The sequence below is a fragment of the Bos indicus x Bos taurus genome, chromosome 18 (assembly GCF_003369695.1).
Source record: "Bos indicus x Bos taurus breed Angus x Brahman F1 hybrid chromosome 18, Bos_hybrid_MaternalHap_v2.0, whole genome shotgun sequence".
NCBI lineage: Eukaryota > Metazoa > Chordata > Mammalia > Artiodactyla > Bovidae > Bos > Bos indicus x Bos taurus.
The window spans coordinates 57,255,538-57,278,401 of NC_040093.1; positions in this window are offsets into that span (position 1 = coordinate 57,255,538).

The following is a 22,864-nucleotide window of genomic DNA, read 5'->3' on the forward strand; positions in this document are numbered from 1 at the left end:
GAGTATCTGGCACATTAACCCACTTACCCACCTCACAGGGTTTGTTCTGAGCATAAAGTAAGATGTAGTGAGTACTTTTAATATATAATTTAATATATAATATATAAATTGCAACATTAAGATGGTGGTGGGATTGTTTTTAGTGAAATATGAGTCTTTTATTTTGTATTTCATGAAGTTAACTTAGTCTGAGTTAACTTGTCTGACCAAGGCTTCCCTGGTGGCTCAGATGGTAAAGAATCTGCCTGCAATGTGGGAGACCTGGGTTTGATCCCTGGGTCGGGAAGATCCCCTGAAGAAGGGGATGGCAACCGACTTCAGTATTCTTGCCTGGGGAATTCCATGGACAGAGGAGCCTGGCAGGCTACAGTCCCTGGGGTCACAATGAGTCAGACATGACTACGTGACTAATACTTTGACTTTTCAACTTGTCTGCGTATGTGCAGCATATCTAACACTCCAGGTGCTGAAGGACAGGTACCTCTGCCCTTTACAGAGTTGCAGTCCAGCAGTGACATGGTGTGTCCATGCAGGAAGGTGACTGAGAGGCCAGGTAAGTGCAGCAAAGCATTTTTATTTTATTTGTTGTCACTGAGAGGCCTCACAGACTTTCAGAACATTTTTAATGAAGTCCTTCAAAAGAATGGCAGATAGTTCTAAGTTTTCTTATACCAACTATACTGAGCACAGTGGATTTTTCTTGTTTATGTTTTCTACAATGAAGGTATCTAAATGAAATTGATAAATGGGCTTCATTGTCGTCTAAATATGAGACATTTGATATTTTCACAACATTTGACATACTTGTCCAATATCTCCTTGAAACATAATCCATTTACTTTTCATGAACTCACACTCTTTTGGCCTTTCTCCTAGTTTTTATTGTTACATAACAAATTACCCCCCAAGACATATCATCCTAAAATAACAAATATTACTTCTCAGTTGCTGTGGGCCAGGTATCTGGGTGTGGCCTACCTGGGTAAGCTCTGGTTTAGGGTTTCTGCTAGCACTGCAGTCATCAGAAAGCTTGACTGAAGCCAGAGGATCCACTTCCAGGATCATCCATGTTACTGTGGGCAGGAGAACTCAGTTCCTCAGCATGTGAGCATCTCCGTAGGACTCGCTGTGTTGCATCCTCATGACAGGGCGGCTGGCTTCCCCCTCAGAGCAGGCGATTCAAGAAAGCAAAGTGGAAGCTGCAGTGTCTTTCATGACTCGTCCTCAGACGTCACACAGCGCACTCCACACTATGTACGCTTTATACAAGTCAGTCATTTTCCACGTGGTATTCAGTACGAATAACGCAGGAGGAGTGTTGGGGGTCCCATCTTGGAGGCTGACCTCCACCATCTGACTCATCCTTCCTCTTCCATGAAAGGTAGCCTATATTTACAGCTACATAATTTTCTCAGCCTGCTTCCCCTTGGTAGAATTTGAGGGGGTCCAAGCGAAGAACTGGCTCCTTGAAAAAGACCCTGATGCTGGGAAAGATTGAAGGCAGGAGGAGAAGGGGACAATAGAGGATATGATTGGATGGCATCACCAACTCAATGGACCTGAGTTTGAGCAAGCTCCAGGAGTTGATGACAGACAGGAAACCTGGCGTGCTGCAGTCCATGGGGTCTCAAAGAGTCGGATACAACTGAGTGACTGAACTGAACTGAAAGGCCCCTTTCCCTTTTGTAGTGTATCCCTTTCAGTCCTGATTATTGTGAACACTTTATGTCTCCTAGGAATCTCACTGCAGTCACTCTATTAAGCAAAGGCCCCACCCACATATTTCTCTGAGATATATTCTATACTATGGGTTTCTGCTGAGACTGTTGGACAAATGCCCTCTAGCTTCTTAGAAACCTTACTGTTTGAACCAGAACTCTTTCTGTTTGAACCAGAGGCACCAGTTTAGATCTCTAAAGATTCAGGTCTCAGAAGATTGTAGCCACCAGCGTGGTTGTGCGCTGTCGTTTCCACAATCTATGGGCTGCCCTGACTAGCCGCCTCCACATGGGAGGAGCCCCTAGGATATGAAAACCAAGAGGTGGGGTCACTGGAGGCCAAGCTGGAGCCTGCTCCCACACTTCTGCGTCTCACCAGTTTTTCATGATCAGTTTCTTCTGTGCTCAGCACTAGGCCCTTGTCTAATACCACAGTTTCTCCTGAAGTGATCTCATCCAAGCTCCTGGCTTTAATTTCCATCTCTATTCCAAATACATTGATACAATACTAAATTTATAGTTCTAGCCCCACCCATCCAACCACCTCTGCACCTCCAGCTGGATATTTCACAAGCACTTTTCAGTCAACATATCTAACATGAAATTCACAATCCCTCCAAATTCTTACAGGGTTCCTCTCTTTAATAGATGTCACCAATGTTGAATTTCTTATGCCAGAAATCTGGGATAATCTTTGCTCCCAGCTGCCCTTAAGCTGACACATCTGATCCACCTTTAGCCCTTGAGTTTTACCTTCTGCCCATTCCTAGGGTACAGTTGTCACTGCTCTCCCCTTGGCTCCAATAAAAGCCTCTTTTCTCTTCCATCTGTGTCCTCTTCTGTGTCCCTTTAACCCATTCTCCACGTGCTAAGCAGAGTGGTCTTATAAAGGTGTAAATCTGTGTCACTTCCCCTACTCCAAGCTCTCTGGGTTTAGGTTGAGAATCCTTAATACAACCCAAGAGACTTTGCCTAATCTGATTCCACCTGCCTCTCCCTGGGTCATCTCACACCATACTGCCTTCTCTGCCCAGCTATACCAGCTTCTTGCAGGGTCCTGAGTTCCGAGCTTCTCACACCCCCTCCCCGACTTACTGACCTATGTGTTTATTTCATACCTCAGCTTGATTTTCTTCCAGAGGCCTTCCATGATCCTAACAAGTTAGGGTTGGCCCTCCAGCCACAAGCCCTCATAGCACCTGCTTCTCTTGTGTAGCCTTTCTCATAGCTGTCATAGTTTGAGTCATCATGTGTCGAATGCCTGTAAGTTCCATGAGGGCAGAACTTTTCCTTGCTTACTCTTGTACCCCTAACACCTAGCATAATATGGGAATTCAATAATAAGTATTTGTTATAAAAATACTTATTGAATTAATGCCGTTTTTCCTTCCAAGGGTGAATACCCATTTCTTCGCATACATCACTTACTGTTTGTAATCTCTTGAAAACTGGGAAAATATCCAACCTACAAGAACTGTGTGTCAATTAAGAGTAGATGAAGTCTAGTAAATCAATAAGCTCATTCTCCATATAAATTGGTGGCACTCTGTCCACATCAGAGCCGAAAAACCAACCACTTAAAAGAACTCAATCTATTATCTGAAAGGCAGCTCTTTTCCTTTCCAAGGTCAGGAGATACTGCAGTTAAGGAATTCCATTATTATAGGGTTCCCAACTTCCCTCCCCTTCCCTCAACAGGGTGGAGCTTCCAAACCTGCATAGAGCTATGAAATGATGCTCAGCCTTGTTCATGGCTGGGGGACGGCAGAGGGGAATCTCCTAGACACCTGAGCATAGACCCAGCACTGCCACCCAAAACACTGCCTCCAAGGAATGGGTGAGCAGTTATCCATAAGCCTGCTGAAGGGTCACACCATGGGAAAAAGAGCCCTGTCATGGAACCCAAAGGACATGCTAAAGCTGCCAGAGTCTGCAGGAACTTCCGGAAGAGGGGCCCAGCAGGCCTGTTCAAATCCTGGATTTGCTTAGTGCTGCTCCAGTCATAGGTGGCAGGGGATGCCACATTAAGAACTGTAGCAGTTACAGAAGGGCCAATTAACTAATTTGGGCACGAAATTCCCTAGGTTATCATATTTCTCAAACTATAGAGTTGGCATAGGGATTCTTTTCAAGAGAAGGTTTTATTGTCCTAAATCACGTAATATGCTGATTGTAAGAAGTCCAGTATCGCTGTGTCATAGATTTAATTTGTTTGCTCACAACGTTGGGGCATCTTCGACCATGTATTCTTCCAAATCCCTACCAGTTCACTGAGCCTTACAGACAGGTTAGAAGAAATAGCCTACAGAATTCTACTCCTGGCCCCCAACACAGCCATGCAGCCTATAGTTAAGAACGCCCCCTGTTAGCTGGCATGGGAAGCCGACACCAGCAGTTCTTATTGAAATAGTCACTGTTGGCTACCATCATCTCTTGCTGTGGAAGGTGACACCCGCCCCCTCCCATTTCGAAACAAGAAATCCAATCCCAGGCCTTCCTTAGGACTAACCTCCACAAGCAAGACCTGGCCAATCAAAAAACTGCCCTCCTTCTGACTGCGGTCATTGGGCCAGAGTAGGCCAATCAGTGTCCTCAACTTTCCCCGTGAACGTTCCGCTTTTGCGGAGGTTGCTTCTTTGCAAGGCGGTTGAGGGATTGTTGCTGGGCTTTGGGGCTGCCATGAATTGGCATACCACAGAGGCGAGACGGAATTCTGACAATGTTTGAGCTCCTGGTTCCAGCTGTGAGTTGAGCATGATAGGGCCATGAAATGCAGAGAGAGGAGGAGGTCCTCAAAGCCGGGCCCGTGTCTTTGCCTCCCGCCCAAGGCTCACCTCTTCCTGAACCGTGCTGTCATGTGAGTCTCAGTATATTTTGTTTTCTGCTTAGTCTTTTGAGTTGGGTTTTTTCTCCGTGAATTAGAAAAGGTCTTGGTTTATAATCACTGCCCGATCCTGGGCACAGATGAACATCCTCTGTAGTTTCCAAAGGCACTCACTCTCCATTCTCCTGTGCGCCCCCTTCCTTACAAAGAGGGCCTTTTTTTTTTTTTTAAGCACCCCCACCCCCCACCCCCAGGGAACTGAACATTTGCTGGAGTTCTTCCATAACGGACTAATTTCCTTTTCTAGAATAGCGTGTGTTTGGACTGGGCACATATTTAAACAGTGTTGTTCAAACTCTTTCTCCAGTGGACCACCTTGAATGTTGAACGTGGTCCCCTGGAGAAGGAAATGGCAAACCGCTTCAGTATTCTTGCCTTGAGAATCCCATGAACAGTATGAAAAGGCAAAAAGTATGACACTGAAATATGAACTCCCCATGTTGGTAGGTGCCCAACATGGTACTAGAGAAGAGTGGAGAAATAACTCCAGAAAGATTGAAGAGAGAGAGTCAAAGTGAAAACAACACCCAGTTGTGGATGTGATTGGTGATGGAAGTAAAGTCTGATACTGTAAAGAGCAATATTGCATAGGAACTTGGAATGTTAGGTCCTTGAATCAAGGTAAATTAGAAGTGGTCAACAGGAGATGGCAAGAGTGAACATTGATCTTTTAGGAATCAGTGAACTAAAATGGACTGGAATGCTGCTGCTAAGTCGCTTCAGTCGAGTCTGACTCCGTGCAACCCCATAGACGGCAGCCCACCAGGCTCCTCTGTCCCTGGGATTCTCCAGGCAAGAATACTGGACTGGGTTGCCATTTCCTTCTCCAGGACTGGAATAGTCAAATAATTCATATGACCATTATATCTACTACTGTGGGCAAGAAACCTTTAGAACAAATGAGTAGCCCTCATAGTCAACAAAAGAGTCCAAAATGCAGTACTTGGATGCAATCTCAAAAATGACAGAATGATCTCTGTTCGTTTTCAAGGCAAACGATTCAATATCATGGTAATCCAAGTCTATGCCCCAACCAGTAATGCTGAAGAAGCTAAAGTTGAATGGTTCTATGAAGACCTACAAGATCTAGAACTAACACCCAAAAAAGATGTCCTTTTCATCATAGGGGACTGGAATGCAAAAGTAGGAAGTCAAGAGATACCTGGAGTAACAGGCAAATTTGGCCTTGGAGTACAAAACAAAGCAGGTCAACAGCTTTGCCAAAAGAATGCACTGGTCATAGCAAACACCCTCTTCCAACAACACAAGAGAATACTCTATTACATGGACATCACCAGATGGTCAACATCAAAATCAGATTGATTATATTCTTTGCAGCCAAAGATGGAGAAGCTCTATACAGTCAGCAAAAACAAGACCAGGAGCTGACTGTGGCCCAGATCATGAATTCCTTATTGCAAAATTCAGCCTTAAATTGAAGAAAGCAGGGAAAACTACTAGACCATTCAGGTATGACATAAATCAAATCCCTTACAATTATACAGTGAAAGTGACAAATAGATTCAAGGGATTAGATCTGATACAGTGCCTGAAGAACTATGGACGGAGGTTCGTGACATTGTACGGGAGGCAGTGATCAAGACCATCCCCAAGAAAAAGAAATGCAAAAAGGCAAAATGGCTGTCTGAGGAGGCCTTACAAATAGCTGAGAAAAGAAGAGAAGCAACAGGCAAAGGAGAAAAGGAAAGATATACTCATTTGAATGCAGAGTTCCAAAGAATAGCAAGGAGAGATAAGAAAGCCTTCCTCAGTGATCAGTGCAAAGAAATAGAGGAAAACAGTAGGATGGGAAAGACTAGAGATCTCTTTAAGAAAATTAGAGATACCAAGGGGACATTTCATGCAAAGATGGGCACAATAAAGGACAGATAAAGATGGGCACAATAAATGGTATGGACCTAACAGAAGCAGAAGATAATAATAAGAGGTGGCAAGAATACACAGAAGAACTATACAAAAATGATCTTCATGACCCAGATAACCACAATGGTGTGATCACTCACCTGGAGTCAGACATCCTGGAATGCAAAGTCAAGTGGGCCTTAGAAAGCATCACTACCAGCAAAGCTAGTGGAGGTGATGGAACGCCAGTTGAGCTATTTCAAATCCTAAAGGACGATGCTGTTAAAGTGTTGCACGCAATATGCCAGCAAATTTGGAAAACTCAGCAGTGGCCACAGGACTGGAAAAGGTCAGATTTCATTCCAATCCTAAAGAAAGGCAATGCCAAAAAATGTTCAAACTACTGCATAATTGCAGTCCTCTGCACTCATCCCTAAAAAAGTAATGCTTAAAATTCTCCAAGTCAGGCTTCAAAGTACATGAACCATGAACTTCCAGATGTTCAAGCTGGATTTAGAAAAGGCAGAGGAACCAGAGATCAAATTGCCAACATCCATTGGATCATAGAAAAAGCACGAGAGTTCCAGAAAACGATCTATTTCTGCTTTATTGACTACGCCAAAGCCTTTGACCGGAAGGGAAATGGGGCTCACAGAAGAACCTTAAACCAAGGTGACCTCCTGCCTCCTTTTTCAACCATAGGCCCCGTGGTCTGTTGACTCACAAGCACACCACTTCCCAGTGCTGACTCCTCCAGGCCACCTGGAACTCGCTTCCTTTGGCCCAAGGGCTTCTTCTGCAATATGTCTCTTGGGCCTGGTTACCTGATCTTTTGGGCACAAAGTAGCTGTTTGCTGTTGAAAATCTAACCAGAAATGGAGTCAACCAGACCACAGCACCCCTAAATTCTGCAGATTCATACAATGTTACCCAACTCCACACACAGGGAAGATACTTCTGTTACTGAACTCAAGTGCAACCATGACCAAGGCAAAATCTAGCTCACCCCAAGAAATCACATAAAACAGAGTGACCTGGGCAAGTGTCTTGCAGCCAACAAGGGGTTGATTTGCAGTAATTTTCAATGTTTATTTTTAACAGATCTGGTTGAAGCATGCAAGTAATTAAAACATTCTTCATTACTAATATGTGGTATTTTAATCCTGGCAAATATTCTAGATATATTTTTCTCCAGTCCTCCAGGGGAGCCATATTACAGATCTAAAAGTAAAATACTTTCTTACCAATACATATTTTTAGTTTGTGTTATGAGAATTGAGTTGCCATGTGCTGTTCACCATCTCTAGGATCTGGTGTCCTGAATAGCTAATAGGGCTCTGAAATGCTGCCCAGTTTTGAAGAAGAATTACTTGTGTTGCTGGGGCAATTGCAACACCCACACTTAAGTTGTCATCATGCAACTTCTTCAGGGTTTTTTGCTTCTAGGTATGTTTATCACTGGGATAATGATGGATGTAATCCATCACCCTCGTTAACTAAGTTATTCAAAGAAGGTCATTCTCACCAGTTAATTGCTACTATTTGTTGAACATTTACTGTGTGTAAGTCTCTCTATATTTTCTAAACTCATGTAATTCTCTCAGTGCTTTAAAAAGTGGGGACTTTTATATCCCCAGTGTACATGTGAGGAATTGGTGGTGTTGGGAGGTAAAGCATCTGGCCCAGGTCACCCAAGTCACTTGACCAGGAAGTGGCAAAGCTTGGATTTGAGACTCGTTCACTTGAATCCAGATACCAAACTCTTAAAAATCACAGTTGATTTACAATGTGTTAATTTCTGCTGTACAGCAAAGTGATTCAGTTATATATATATATTCATATTCTTTTCCATTGTAGTTTATCACAGGCTGTTGAATATAGTGCTGTGTCCTCTAAGAGTAAGACCTTGTTTATCCATTCTATAGATAATAGTTGACATTTGCTAATCCCAACCTCACAGGCCATCCCTTCTCCACCCTTTTTCTCCTTGTCAACCACAAGTTTGTTCTCTATGTCTGCGAGTCAGTTTCACAGATAAGTTCATTGTCATATTTTAAATTGCATAAATATTTGATATTATTTGCCTTGCTCTTTCTGACTTCACTCAGTATGGTAATCTCTAGTTGGATCCATGTTGCTGCACATGGTATGATTTGGGGTTTTTTCATGATTGAGTGGTATTCCATTGTGTATATATGTGTACTACATCTTCTTTATCCATTCTTCTGTTGATGGACAAGTTGCTTCCATGTCTTGGCTGTTGTGACTAGTGCTGCTGTGAACATAGGGGTGCATGTGTCTTTTTTAATTATAGTTTTGTCTGGATATATGCCCAGGAGTGGGATTGCTGGGTCATATGATAATTCTATTTTTAGTTTTTTGAGGAGCCTCCATACTGTTTTCCATAGTGGCTGCACCAATTTACATTCCCACCAACAGTGTAGGAGGGTTCTGTTTTCTCCACACCCTCTCCAGCATTTGTTATTTGTAAGTTTTTTAATGATGGCCATTCTGACTGGTGTGAGGTGGCACCTCACTGTAGTTTTGATTTGTGTTTCTCTAATGATTAGCAATGTTAAGCATTTTTCATGTGCCTGTTGACCATCTGTATGTCTTCTTGGGAGAAATGTCTATTTAGTTGTTCTGCCTATTCTTCAAATGGGTTGCTTGGGTTTTTGTTGTTGTTGCTGCTGTGGAGTTATATGAGCTGTTCGTGTATTTTGGAAATTAAGTGCTTGTTGGTCCTATTGTTTGTGGATATTTTCTCCCATTCTGTAAATTGTGCTTTTATTTCTTTGCTGTGTCAAAGTTTATAAATTTCATTAGGTCCCATTTGTTTGGTTTTGCTTTTATTTCTATTGTCTTGGGAGACTGACCTAAGAAAATCTTGATACAATTTATGTAAGAGAATATTTTGCCTATATTCTCTTCTAGGATATTTTATGGTGTCATGTCTTATGTTTAAGCCTTTAAACCATTTACAGTTTGTTTTTGTCAGACACCAAACTCTTGATGACCATGTCTGAGGTGGCTGTATCATTTTAACATTACACTATACAAGGCCAAACATCACCTAAACTCCTTTTGCAATTAAAATAAATGGTTGTATTTATTTGCAGCAAAAAAAAAGTTACTGTGCATAGTGACTTTTGCTACACAAACCCTTAATAAGTCATAAGCAAAGCATTATTTTACAGATGAATGTGCTATGTGGTGGGGCTGGGGTGTGTGTGTGTGTGTGTGTGTGTGTGTGTGTGTGTAGGCAGGTTAATCTATTGAATCTCATTTATTTAGTAAAGAGTATGGCATGTTAGAGCCCTAATAATCCACAAGGCATCCTCCAAGAATAAATGACTTGCTCTTGCATCTAATTACCAGCATTGGTCACATTGTACATAACCTAATCTCCTCTCCTCATTGGTATCCGAGAGCAGAGCCTACATATTACTCGCTGTTGATTGATATCTTGGACACAGAGCACAGGCCTAATATATATCTGTCAGAATAATAAAAACATAAAGTCCAAGTTTTAGACATGAGACAGGAGGGAAAGGGGCAGGACGCACATGCTAATCAATATTTTTTTTACTGAAGTACAGTTGATTTACAGTGTTGTTAATTTCTTTTGTATAGTAAAGTGACTCAGTTATACACATATATATGTTCCTTTTAACATTCTTTTCCAGTACGGTTTATCCCAGGATATTGAATATACTTCCCTGTGCTGTATAATAGGACCTTGTTGTTTATCCATCCTATATGTAATAATTGGCATCTACTGACCCCAGACTCCCAGTCCATCCTTCTCGCACCCTGTCTTCCCTTTGACAGCTGCCAAGTCTGTTCTCTGTGTCCATGATTGTTCCATAGATATGTTCATTTGTGTCATAATTTAGATTCCACAAAGAAATGACACCGTATGTTGTTTGTCTTTCCGACCTCACTTAGTATGATGACCTCTTGGTCCATCCGTGTTGCTGCAAAAGGCACTCTTTCATTCATTTTTATGGCTGAGTAATATTCATCCCATTGTGTACTTCCCAGCTGGCTCAGTGGTAAAGAATCTGCCTGCCGATGCAGGAGATGTGGGTCTGATCTTTGGGTTGTTAAGATTCCCTGGAGTAGGAAATGGCAACCTACTCCAGTATTCTTGCCTAGAAAACTCCATGGACAGAAAAGCCTAGTGGGCTGCAGTCCATGGGGTCACAAAAGAGTTGGGCATGACTGAGCAACTGCGCGCGCATACGCACAATATTCTATCGTCTGTATCTTCTTTATCCATTCGTCTATCAGTGGACCTTTAGGTTTTTCCATGTCTTGGCTGTTGTGAATAGTGCTGCTGTGGACATAGGAGTGTGTGTATCTTTTTGAATTATAGTTTTGTCTGGATATATGCCCAGGAGTGGGATTGCTAGATGGTATGGTAATATTATTTGTAGTTTTCTGAGGAACCTCCAGACTATTTTCCACAGTGGCTTCACCAACTTATATTTCCACCAGCAGTATAGGAGGGTTCCCTTTTCTCCACACCCTCTCCAGCATTTGTTATTTGTAGATTTTTAATGATGGCCGTTCTGACTGGTGTAAGGTGGTACCTCATTGTGGTTTTGATTTGCATTTCTCTAATATCAATGTTGAGCATCTTTTCATGGGTCTCTTGGCCATCTGTATGTCTTCTTTGGAGAAATATTTCTTTAGTTCTTCTGCCCATTTTTTGATTGGGTTCTTTTTCTGTTGTTGAGTTGTATGAGCTGTTGGTATATTTTAAAATTAAGCCTTTGTCTCATTGTTTGGAAATATTTTCTCCCAGTCCATACATTATTTTGTTTATGGTTTCCTTTGCTATGCACAAGCTTGTAAGGTTAATTAGGTCCATTTGTTTATTTTTATTGCTGTTGTTGTCTTGGGATACTGACAACCTAAGCAAACCTAAGCACAATTTATGTCAGAATATTTTGCCCATAATCTCTTCTAGAAGTTTTATGGATGGACACACATTATAGATGATGAAAAAGAGACACAGCTGTTGGCGTGCAGTGAAGATTGGCTGGAGAGGACTTCTGGCAGTTTGTGGTTAAGAATCTGCTCTTCTACTTTAGGGACACAGGTTCAATCCCTGGTCGGGGAACTGAGATCCCGCATGTCTTGCAGTTCAGTAAAACAAATAAAAAACAGACAGGCTGAAACCAGGGCAGCTTTGAGAATACTCTGGTCATTGATCTTTAGCTAATTATGTTGTTTTTGTTCAGTCGCTCAGTCGTGTTCAATTCTTTGCGACCCCTTGGACTGCAGCATCCCAGGGTTCTCTGTCTATCACTATCTCCTGGAGTTTACTCAGACTCATGTCCATTGAGTCAGTGATGCCATTCAACCATCTCATCCTCTGTCGTCCCCTTCTCCTCCTGCCTTCAGTCTTTCCCAGCATCAGGGTCTTTTCCAATGAGTCGATTCTTTGCATCAGGTGGCCAAAGTATTGGAGCCTCAGCTTCAGTACTTCCAATGAATATTCAGGACTGATTTTTTTTAGGATTGACTGGTTTGACCTCCTTGCAGTCCAGTGGACTCTCAAGAGTCTTCTCCAGCACCACAGTTCAAAACCATCAATTCTTTGGCACTCAGCTTTCTTTATGGTTCAAACTCTCACATCCATACATGACTACTGGAAAAAAACATAGCTTTGACTAGATGGACCTTTGTTGGCAAAGTAATGTCTCTGCTTTTTATTTGCTGTCTAGGTTGATCATAGCTTTTCTTCCAAGGAGCAAGCATTTTTTCATTTCATGGCTGCAGTCACCATCTGCAGTGATTTTGGAGCCCAAGAAAATAAAGTCTGTCACTGTTTCCATTGCTTCCCCATCTATTTGCCATGAAGTGATGGGACCAGATGCCATGATCTTAATTTTTTTAATGTTGAGTTTTAAGCCAGCTTTTTCACTCTCCTCTTTGCCCCTTCATCAAGAGGCTCTTTAGTTCCTCTTTACTTTCTGCCATAAGGGTGGTATCATCTGCATATCTGAGCCAATTATACTTTCAGTGTAATGCTAAAATCCACTCCCCCTTACTCCGTGACAGTTCCAAGGCCAACCATAAAAGGCCAAAAAGTGGGCAGTGGCCCAATACCTGGGAAATCCCCACCCTTCCCTGAAATAGCACGAATATGCCTCCCACTCCTTAGCCTATTAAATTACTTAATACATAAAAACCTACAACATCCACGCCCCAGCCTGCTCTCACTTTGAGACGTCTGCCTTCTGCAGATGGAACGTGTATCTCTCTAAGGAAACTTGCTTTCCCTTTACTGAGGCTCACTCTTGAATTCTTTCTTGCACAAAGTCAAGAACCGTCTCTTGGCAGTCTGACCTAAGGATTCCTGCAGGTCCCAGAATGTGACATTTTCCTCTGCTGCAACAGAGAACTTGAATATCTCTGCAACAGAGATATTTGAATTCTCCCATAGAAAGGTGAACTTTCCCCAAAGCCCCTCAGGACAGAAGTTTCTCTATGCACTGGGGTGACTTTAGACCTTTGGCCCAAGTGGAAAAGAGTTCTTTGGTGACAGGTGGTCTTGGCCCCCTTCAGTGCGCAAGGGACTCACACACTTGTTAGCACTTCCTAAGGCAGGATCCATCTCTAGTTTGCAGCGTGACCTCCAGCAAATCTGTCCCTCACCTGTAAGATGGAGATAAAACGTTCCCTGCTCACCTCACAGGGCTTCCTGGGTGGTGCTAGTGGCAAAGAACCTGCTTGCCAGTGCAGGAGACATTAAGAGACACACTTTTGATCTCTCGGTTGGGAAGAGCCCCTGGAGGAGGGCGTGGCAACCCACTTCAGTTACTGTTTCCTGTAGAATCCCATGGACAGAGGAGCCTGGCGGACTATGGTCCATAGGGTCACAAAGGGTCGAACGTGGCTGAAGCGACTTAGCACAGCTATCTCACAGGGATCCTTCAGTGGATGAAATGTCATGGAGGCCCTTTTGTAACCTGTAAAGCACTATGCACATAGATCCTTAACTAATAGCGGTCCTTCTGGGAGAGGCAGAAGAGTTTGGAGAGGGAGCTGGTGGTATACAGGAGTAGATATGAGACATGACAGTTGAGTTTGCGTCATTCGAATAGAATGCTCAGTAAATGATTAGCGATGTGGGACTGGAGCTTCAGTGAGAAGAACTGTCTGATCAGGTGAGGATGGTAGTGGTGAAACTATCTCATTGATTCACTGCTACAAAATCGGTGCTCATTTGCTAACTATGGTTTTAAGTACCTCAGTTCACTGATGTTTTGCGTTCTGAACTGAAAATAAAGAGGGGATTTTTTAAAAGTTGCAGAGTAGATGGCACCATGCTAGAGAAAAAATGATAACCTAGGCCTCTCTGCTTTAAATTTCTACTTGTTTAAATGCTCACAGTGGTGTTGAAGATGCATGGCTCAGATTGGGGCTCGAACCCAGAGTATTCTAATGGCACTCCTTTCGGATGGTACTCGAACACAGCCACTCTTCAGCTGGGACTCGACCCCACAATCTCCCAACAGAAACTATATATCTGGTCACAGAATTTAATGAAGCTCAGGTTCTTTATCCCAGAGCACAGAAGGAATTCACCAAGAAGGAAGAGTAGTTTTATTAACAACAACAAAAACTATCCTAAGCAGTCCCTAGTAGTGTGTCTTGGTTTTAAAGGTGAAAAGGTCATTCTTAATTCTGTGTGCAGAATACTTCTTTTTAGTTTTAAAGGTAGCTGTCTGAATAATCCACCCATGGATTTTTCTTAGAAGTTAAAACTCTGCAGATCTGGCCAAAGAACCCTTTTACCAGTGTATCCCCAATTCTGTATATGTAAGTGTTGTATAGAAAATTGGCCAGTAGCTTATTTTCTCTCCATAATGTTGCCTTCTACTTCACATTTGTTCTGCTAGTTGTTTCTCACTAAATTGTGCATCGTGGTGATCTACTGATATTAGAATATATTCCTTTCGATGCACGATACTGGATGCTTGGGGCTGGTGCACTGGGATGACCCAGAGGGATGGTATGGGGAGGGAGGAGGGAGGAGGGTTCAGGATGGGGAACACTTGTATACCTGTGGCAGATTCATTTTGATATATGGCAAAACCAATACAATAAAGTTAAATAAAATTAAAAAAATAAAAAGAATATATTCCTTATTGGCTGACGGAGGAGGCATGCTGGTATATGAAATGGTGACTATATGTTCCAGTTTGTCCAGGACAGTTCTGATTTTATGCTTGTTGTCCTGTCTTAACTTTTAATTGTTCTCTTTTTTTTTCCACTCTCATATGTGTCCCATTTTGTATTTGAATTGTATAGTCACTCTATGTAAGATGCTTAAGTTATAATAGAAAGGATGACATATTTTCCCATAATAATTGTGTTGTAAGTTGTGAAGTGGTTTTGAGGGGAAAATATCATTTTGAATGTGTATCTAGTAGGACATCCTAAATTCTGAGTATGCAGCAATATTCTGCCAGCACTGAAATAATTTTATGAGTGCATGTTATTGGCCGTCATTTTATGTAATGAGCCCCAGAACACATTTACTGGTGGAAGAGAAGGTGATCCGACATCGGATGGTGTAAAAGCGGACGCCGGTACTCTGTTTCACTGAATGCTGCTAACTAAAAAAAGAAAAGTCACAATGTAAAATATATTTGAAGGAATTCCTCTACTGTGCATTCAAAATAAAGCAAACAAAAATTGGTCAAGCCATGTAGCAAGCCATAATACATTTGAATAAATTCCTATGCCAGTAGCCATTGTGCATATAGAAAAATTAATATCTCAGCCCAATATTGGTACAAATTATGCAGCATAATGATACATTTGAAAGAATTCCAATATCAACTTTGTCATTGCTGTAACATAAATTTTTGCACAATACTACAGTATTCAAGCAAAAGGAAAAGCATTTCAATTAACTCAAATGGAACTTGATATTTCAGTAAACATAGCAACCTGAGTCCAAAAGTATTTGTAAAATGCACTTTAAGTGTTTTACTCTTCATTTTCACAGAACGTTAAAAGCCATCTGGGCTGCCTGAGCGTAGGTAATTCTCTTTATAATTGACCATCACTGTGTTAGTAAGTTGAGTCAGTAATCGCCTCAGACAGTGCATTGTCATTCTCACTGTTACGGTAGTTAAGCCTAGTGATCCCATCGCTGCGTCAAATTTGCAAAAGCCCGGGCCAGCCTGATAGGAACGGGTGTTCAGGTGGGCTGCCTGCCTGGGGCTCCCCAGGTATTCTGTGTGCACACCAGAACTTTCCCAACTCTGCTGCAGTCCGTCTGCTCTCCCACTTCCCTGCTCCTCTCCCGGGGTCGTCAGCGCGACTCACCCAGCCCTGAGGGTGGAGTCTGTGAGCTGGGCGGTCTAACTCCTGGAGTGCCTTTCTGCTTCCCACTCTGGGCACACGTGCTGAGCAGCAACGTGGCTTCAAAGGAGAAGACTCAGAGTGTGAGCTTGGTAGCCCTCAGCCTCGATCTCACCATGGTAATATGGGGCCACTAGATGCGTGACGCTTTGTGAGATGATGATATTATGGAACATGTCTTATTTATGACCACGGTAAGGTAGTTGCACCTAACTCTCTTTAACAGCTGCTTCGTGTTCCGCACTGTAAACCCACCCCTGTTAATTTAGCCATTTCCTTATGGATGCTTGGTCATGACTGTTTCTAATTTGCCACTTTATCAAACAGCGCAGCCATCAGTTCTCTTGTACACATCTCCTTGGATACACTAGCAAGTGGGTCTCTACAGTAGATCCCTAAAAGCAGGATTGGAACTTTAACAGTTCCAATTTTAATAGTTCCAACTTTAATAGTTCCAATGTCTGCTGTATCAGACATGCATTTAGCTTCTCATTTGTTAAAAATGAATTCAGAGCAGCTTAAAGTTACAGGGGTTTGTTTTTCTCACTTAACAGAGAGTCACATAACAGAGGTCTGGGATGGTAATGTCAGGGACTGGGCCCCTGGTAGAAGTTGTCCATAAAAATTATATGGAGTTGATGATACCTGGAGGGGATGCAGATCTTTGGCCACTATTTTTTCTTTGATTATAACTGGAGTGGTCCAACTTCTAGATTTTTGGACATGTAATCATTTTTATTTTAATATAATATTGCCTAGTTTGTCTAGGTTCCCAGATGTTTATATTAATAGACTTGAATGTCTTTTTTTAATCTCTACTTATGGATGCTTTTTTTCTTCTAGTACTGATAAAGTGCTTTCTTTCCTTTTTCCCTTTATATATTTTATTAGTCTTTTTTAGAGAACTGCTTTATCAATTTTATTTAAGTTGTCTTCATTCTGTATTTCTTCTATATTAATTTCATCTTTTACTTTTGAGGTTTTTTTCCCCTAGCTTCTAAGTTAAAAGTTTAACTCATTTATTTTTACTTTTTCTTCTTTTGGAATGAATGCACTTAAAGGTTTGATTTTTTTGAGCAGAAGTTTTTTCCTTTCCTGATAACATAAAAATATTTCAGAAATAGATTGTAAAGTTTTCATGTGTAAGGACTTCGGGGGGATATCTTTATTTTGTGACTTTGTGAAACAGTGAATCTGGACTTCCTACTTTTGCATTCCAGTCCCATATAATGAAAAGGACATCTTTTTGGGGTGTTAGTTCTAAAAGGTCTTGTAGGTCTTCATAGAACCATTCAACTTCAGCTTCTTCAGCGTTACTGGTTGGGGCATAGACTTGGATTACTGTGATATTGAATAGTTTGCCTTGGAAACAAACAGAGATCATTCTGTCATTTTTGAGATTGCATCCAATTACTGCATTTCGGACTCTTTTGTTGACCATGATAGCTACTCCATTTCTTCTAAGGGATTCCTGCCCACAGTAGTAGATATAATGGTCATCTGAGTTAAATTCACCCATTCCAGTCCATTTTAGTTCACTGATTCCTAGAATGTTGACATTTACTCTTACCATCTCCTGTTTGACCACTTCCAATTTGCCTTGATGTCATGGACCTGACATTCCAGGTTCCTATGCAATATTGCTCTTTATAGCATCGGACCTTGCTTCTATCACCAGTCACATCCACAACTGGGTATTGTTTTTGTTTTGGCTCCATCCCTTCATTCTTTCTGGAGTTATTTCTCCACTGATCTCCAGTAGCATATTGGGCCCCTACTGACCGGGGGAGTTCCTCTTTCAGTATCCTCTCATTTTGCCTTTTCAGACTGTTCATGGGGTTCTCAAGGCAAGAATACTGAAGTGGTTTGACATTCCCTTCTCCAGTGGACCACGTTCTGTCAGACCTCTCCACCATGACCCGCCCATCTTGGGTGGCCCCACGGGCATGGCTTAGTTTCATTGAGTTAGACAAGGCTGTGGTCCTAGTGTGATTAGATTGACTAGTTTTCTGTGATTATCATTTCAGTATGTCTGCCCTCTGATGCCCTCTTGCAACACCTACCGTTTTACTTGGGTTTCTCTTACCTTGGACGTGGGGTATCTCTTCACGGCTGCTCCTGCAAAGCGCAGCTGCTGCTGCTTACCTTGGATGAGGGATATCTCCTCACCACCATCCTTCCTGACCTTGAATGTGGAATAGCTCCTCTAGGCCTTCCTGTGCCCTCCTCCTTTTCATTATAGGGGACTGGAATGCAAAAGTAGGAAGTCAAGAAACACCTGGAGTAACAGGCAAATATGGCCTTGGAATACAGAATGAAGCAGGGCAAAGGCTAATAGAGTTTTGCCAAGAGAACTCACTGGTCATAGCAAACACCCTCTTCCAACAACACAAGAGAATACTCTACACATGGACATCACCAGATGGTCAACACCGAAATCAGATTGATTATATTCTTTGCAGCCAAAGATGGAGAAGCTCTATACAGTCAACAAAAACAAGACCAGGAGCTGACTGTGGCTCAGATCATGAACTCCTTATTGCCAAATTCAGACTTAAATTGAAGAAAGTAGGGAAAACCACTAGACCATTCAGGTATGACCTAAATCAAATCCCTTATGATTATACAGTGGAAGTGAGAAATAGATTTAAGGAACTAGATCTGATAGATAGAGTGCCTGATGAACTATGGACTGAGGTTCGTGACATTGTACAGGAGATAGGGATCAAGACCATCCCCATGGAAAAGAAATGCAAAAAAGCAAATTGGCTGTCTGAGGAGGCCTTACAGATAGCTGTGAAAAGAAGAGAAGCGAAAAGCAAAGAAGAAAAGAAAAGATATAAGCATCTGAATGCAAAGTTCCAAAGAATAGCAAGAAGAGATAAGAAAGCCTTCCTCAGCAATCAATGCAAACAAATAGAGGAAAACAACAGAATGGGAAAGACTAGAGATCTGTTCAAGAAAATTAGAGATACCAAGGGAACATTTCATGCAAAGATGGGCTCGATAAAGGACAGAAATGGTATGGACCTAATAGAAGCAGAAGATATTAAGAAGAGGTGGCAGGAATACACAGAAGAACTGTACAAAAAAGATCTTCATGACCAAGATAATCACGATGGTGTGATCACTCACCTAGAGCCAGACATCCTGGAATGTGAAGTCAAATGGGCCTTAGAAGGCATCACTATGAACAAAGCTAGTGGAGGTGATGGAATTCCAGTTGAGCTATTTCAAATCCTGAAAGATGATGCTGTGAAAGTGCTGCACTCAATATGCCAGCAAATTTGGAAAACTCAGCAGTGGCCACAGGACTGGAAAAGGTCAGTTTTCATTCCAATCCCAAAGAAAGGCAATGCCAAAGAATGCTCAAACTACCACACAATTGCACTCATCTCACACGCTAGTAAAGTAATGCTCAAAATTCTCCAAGCCAGGCTTCAGCAATACGTGAACTGTGAACATCCAGATGTTCAAGCTGGTTTTAGAAAAGACAGAAGAACCAGAGATCAAATTGCCAACATCCACTGGATTATCAAAAAAGCAAGAGAGTTCCAGAAAAACATCTATTTCTGCTTTATTGACTATGCCAAAGCCTTTGACTGTGTGGATCACAATAAACTGTGGAAAATTCTGAAAGAGATGGGAATACCAGACCACCTGACCTGCCTCTTGAGAAACCTATATGCAGGTCAGGAAGCAACAGTTAGAACTGGACATGGAACAACAGACTGGTTCCAAATAGGAAAAGGAGTACGTCAAGGCTGTCTGTATATTGTCACCCTGCTTATTTAACTTATATGCAGAGTACCTCATGGGAAATGCTGGACTGGAAGAAACACAAACTGGAATCAAGATTGCCGGGAGAAATATCAATAAACTTAGATATGCAAATGAAACCACCCTTATAGCAGAAAGTGAAGAGGAACTAAAAAGCCTCTTGAGGAAAGTGAAAGAGGAGAGTGAAAAAGTTGGCTTAAAGCTCAACATTCAGAAAATGAAGATCATGGCATCTGGTCCCATCACTTCATGGGAAATAGATGGGGAAACAGTGTCAGACTTTATTTTTGGGGGCTCCAAAATCACTGCAGATGGTGATTGCAGCCATGAAATTAAAAGACGCTTACTCCTTGGAAGGAAATTTATGACCAACCTAGATAGCATATTGAAAAGCAGAGACATTACTTTGCCAACAAAGGTCCGTCTCGTCAAGGCTATGGTTTTTCCATTGGTCATGTATGGATGTGAGAGTGGACTGTGAAGAAAGCTGAGCACCGAAGAATTGATGCTTTTGAACTGTGGTGTTGGAGAAGACTCTTGAGAGTCCCTTGGACTGCAAGGAGATCCAACCAGTCCATTCTGAAGGAGATCAGCCCTGGGATTTCTTTGGAAGGACTGATGCTAAAGCTGAAACTCCAGTACTTTGGCCACCTCATGTGAAGAGTTGACTCATTGGCAAAGACTCTGATGCTGGGCGGGATTGGGGGCAGGAGGAGAAGGGGACGACAGAGGATGAGATGGCTGGATGGCATCACTGACTCGATGGACTTGAGTCTGAGTGAACTCCAGGAGTTGGTGATGGACAGGGAGGCCTGGCGTGCTGCGATTCATGAGGTTGAAAAGAGTTAGACACGACTGAGCGACTGAACTGAACTGAATTTGGACTTGTACTGAAGCAATTAAAATAGTTCATCCTTCCCTGACCCACCACCCACTATGGCTTGGTGTCCAGTCAAACATTTGTGAATATGCAATGCTTGGGCGAAGCAAGTATCCTCTGTGTCCAAAGTTCTAGTGTTTGTAGGAGCATATCTGTGCACTTGATCAAACTTGTGACTTACACTATTCAGAGTCTCTGAGCTTTTTTCACTTCCTTTAATAAGAGATTTCTGAGGGAGGAGTCTGTCCCTCACTGTAATTAGAAATTTGTTTTCTTTGCCAGTCTACTTTATGTTCTTCAGAGCTATGCCATGAGAAGCACAAAAGTGTGTCTCGGTAGCACTTTGGGGCAATGTTCTTGTTAGCAATATAAAATGTTGCCCTTAGTGGCGCCTACCTTGCACTGTAATTTGTCTGATTTAACAGTCCTGCGCCAGCTTAATTTTTATTCATATTTGCCAGGTACATCTTTGTATATAGCTTTTATCTTCTTTCCTTCCTTTTATTTTTTTAAGTTAAATTTTAAAATAGGAAACATGAAAAAGTAATGTAATGGCATCTTCTCACTACCCAGAATTATTAACTGCTAATAATAACTATTTCTTTTAGTGTCAGTCTCCCTCTGGCGCTCTCATTCACTATGATTCCCAGCCCCACCCAAACCTTTCTTTCTGCTGCCTTTATTTTCCATGGTTATATATTGTTCAGTTTGGGTGGTCCGCTATGGACCAGAAAGATTGAACATGCCTGGATCTGCTTTTGGTAGAGAAACCCTGCTTTTTTTAAAAAAAAAAAAAAAAAGTAATTTATTTAGTGTACTGTTTAGGTGCCAGTTCTTTTTTTATTTAAGTATAATTGATTTCTAATATTGTGTTAATTTCTTGTATACAGCAAAGTGACTCAGTAATATATATACACATATATATACTCTTTTCCATTATGGTTTGTCATAGAATATTGAGTGTAGTTCGCTATGCTATACAGTAAGACACTGTTGTTTATCCACTCTATATATAGTTGTTCGCCTCTGCTAATCCCAAGCTACCATTCCTTCTTTCCCTACCCCACCTCTCCCTCAGCAACCTCATATTTGTTCTTTTTATCTGTGAGTGTGTCTTTGTTTCCTAGACATGTTGATTTACATTGTATTTTAGATTCCACTTATAAGTGGTATCGTGTGGTATTTGTCTTTGTCTGACTTAGTATGATAATCTCTAGGTCCACCCATGTTACTGCAAATGACATCATTTCATTCTTTTTGATGGCTGAGTAGTATTTCATTGTACATATGCATCACATCCTCTTTATCCATTTATCTATTGATGGACATTTTGGTCATTTCCCAGTCATAGCTATTGTAAATAGTGCAGCTCTGAACATAGAGGTGCATGTATCTTGTTGAATTGTAGCTTTGTCTGGATAGATGCACAAGAATGGGATTTCTATATCAAATAGAAACTCTATTTTTAGTTTTGTGAGGAACCTCTGTACTGTTTTCAGTAGTGGCTGCACCGCTTACATTCGCACCAACAGTGTGGGAGGGTTCCCTTTTCTCCCTGCTCTCTAGCATTTATATGTTTGTACACTTGTTCGTAATGGACATCTTGACTGCTGTGAGGTGATGCTTCATTATAGTTTTGATTGGCATTGCTCTGATAACTCGTGTTGTTGAACATCTTTCCACACGGTTTTGGCCATCTGCATCTTCTTTGGAGAAATGCTCATTTAGGTCTTCTGCTCCTTTTTCGATTTTTTGAGTTGTTTTTGTGTTGTTGAGTTGTATGAGTTGGTTCTATAATTTGAAAATTAAGCCCTTGTGGATTGCATCATTTGCAAGTCTCTTCTCCCATTCTGTAGGTTTTTTGTTTTTGTTTTTTTAATTTTTTAATGGAAGAATAGCTGATTTACAGTGCTGTGCCAGTCTTGGCTATACGGAAAAGTAACTCAGTTATATACATATAGACATTCTTTTTTAAACATCCTTTTCCATTATGGTTTACACAGGATGTCAAATAGTTTCCCATGCTATACAGTAAGACTTTGTTGTTTATCCATCCTGTGTAGAATAATTTACATCTGCAGATCCCAAACTCCCAGGCCTTCCCTCCCCCTCCCTCCTCCCTCTTGGCACCACAATCTGTTCTTTATGTCTGTGAGTCTGTTTCTGCTTTGTAGATAGATTCATCTGTGCTATTAATATATTAGACTCCACATATAAGTGACTTTCCATTTCACGTAGGGAAATGTTGAAGATTCTTGTCACACAGATTCATGGAAACAGAAGTACTTAGGATAAAGCCATCTCCTTCAGAAGTACATGCTAAAATAAAGAGTCAGAAATCTGGAGTGT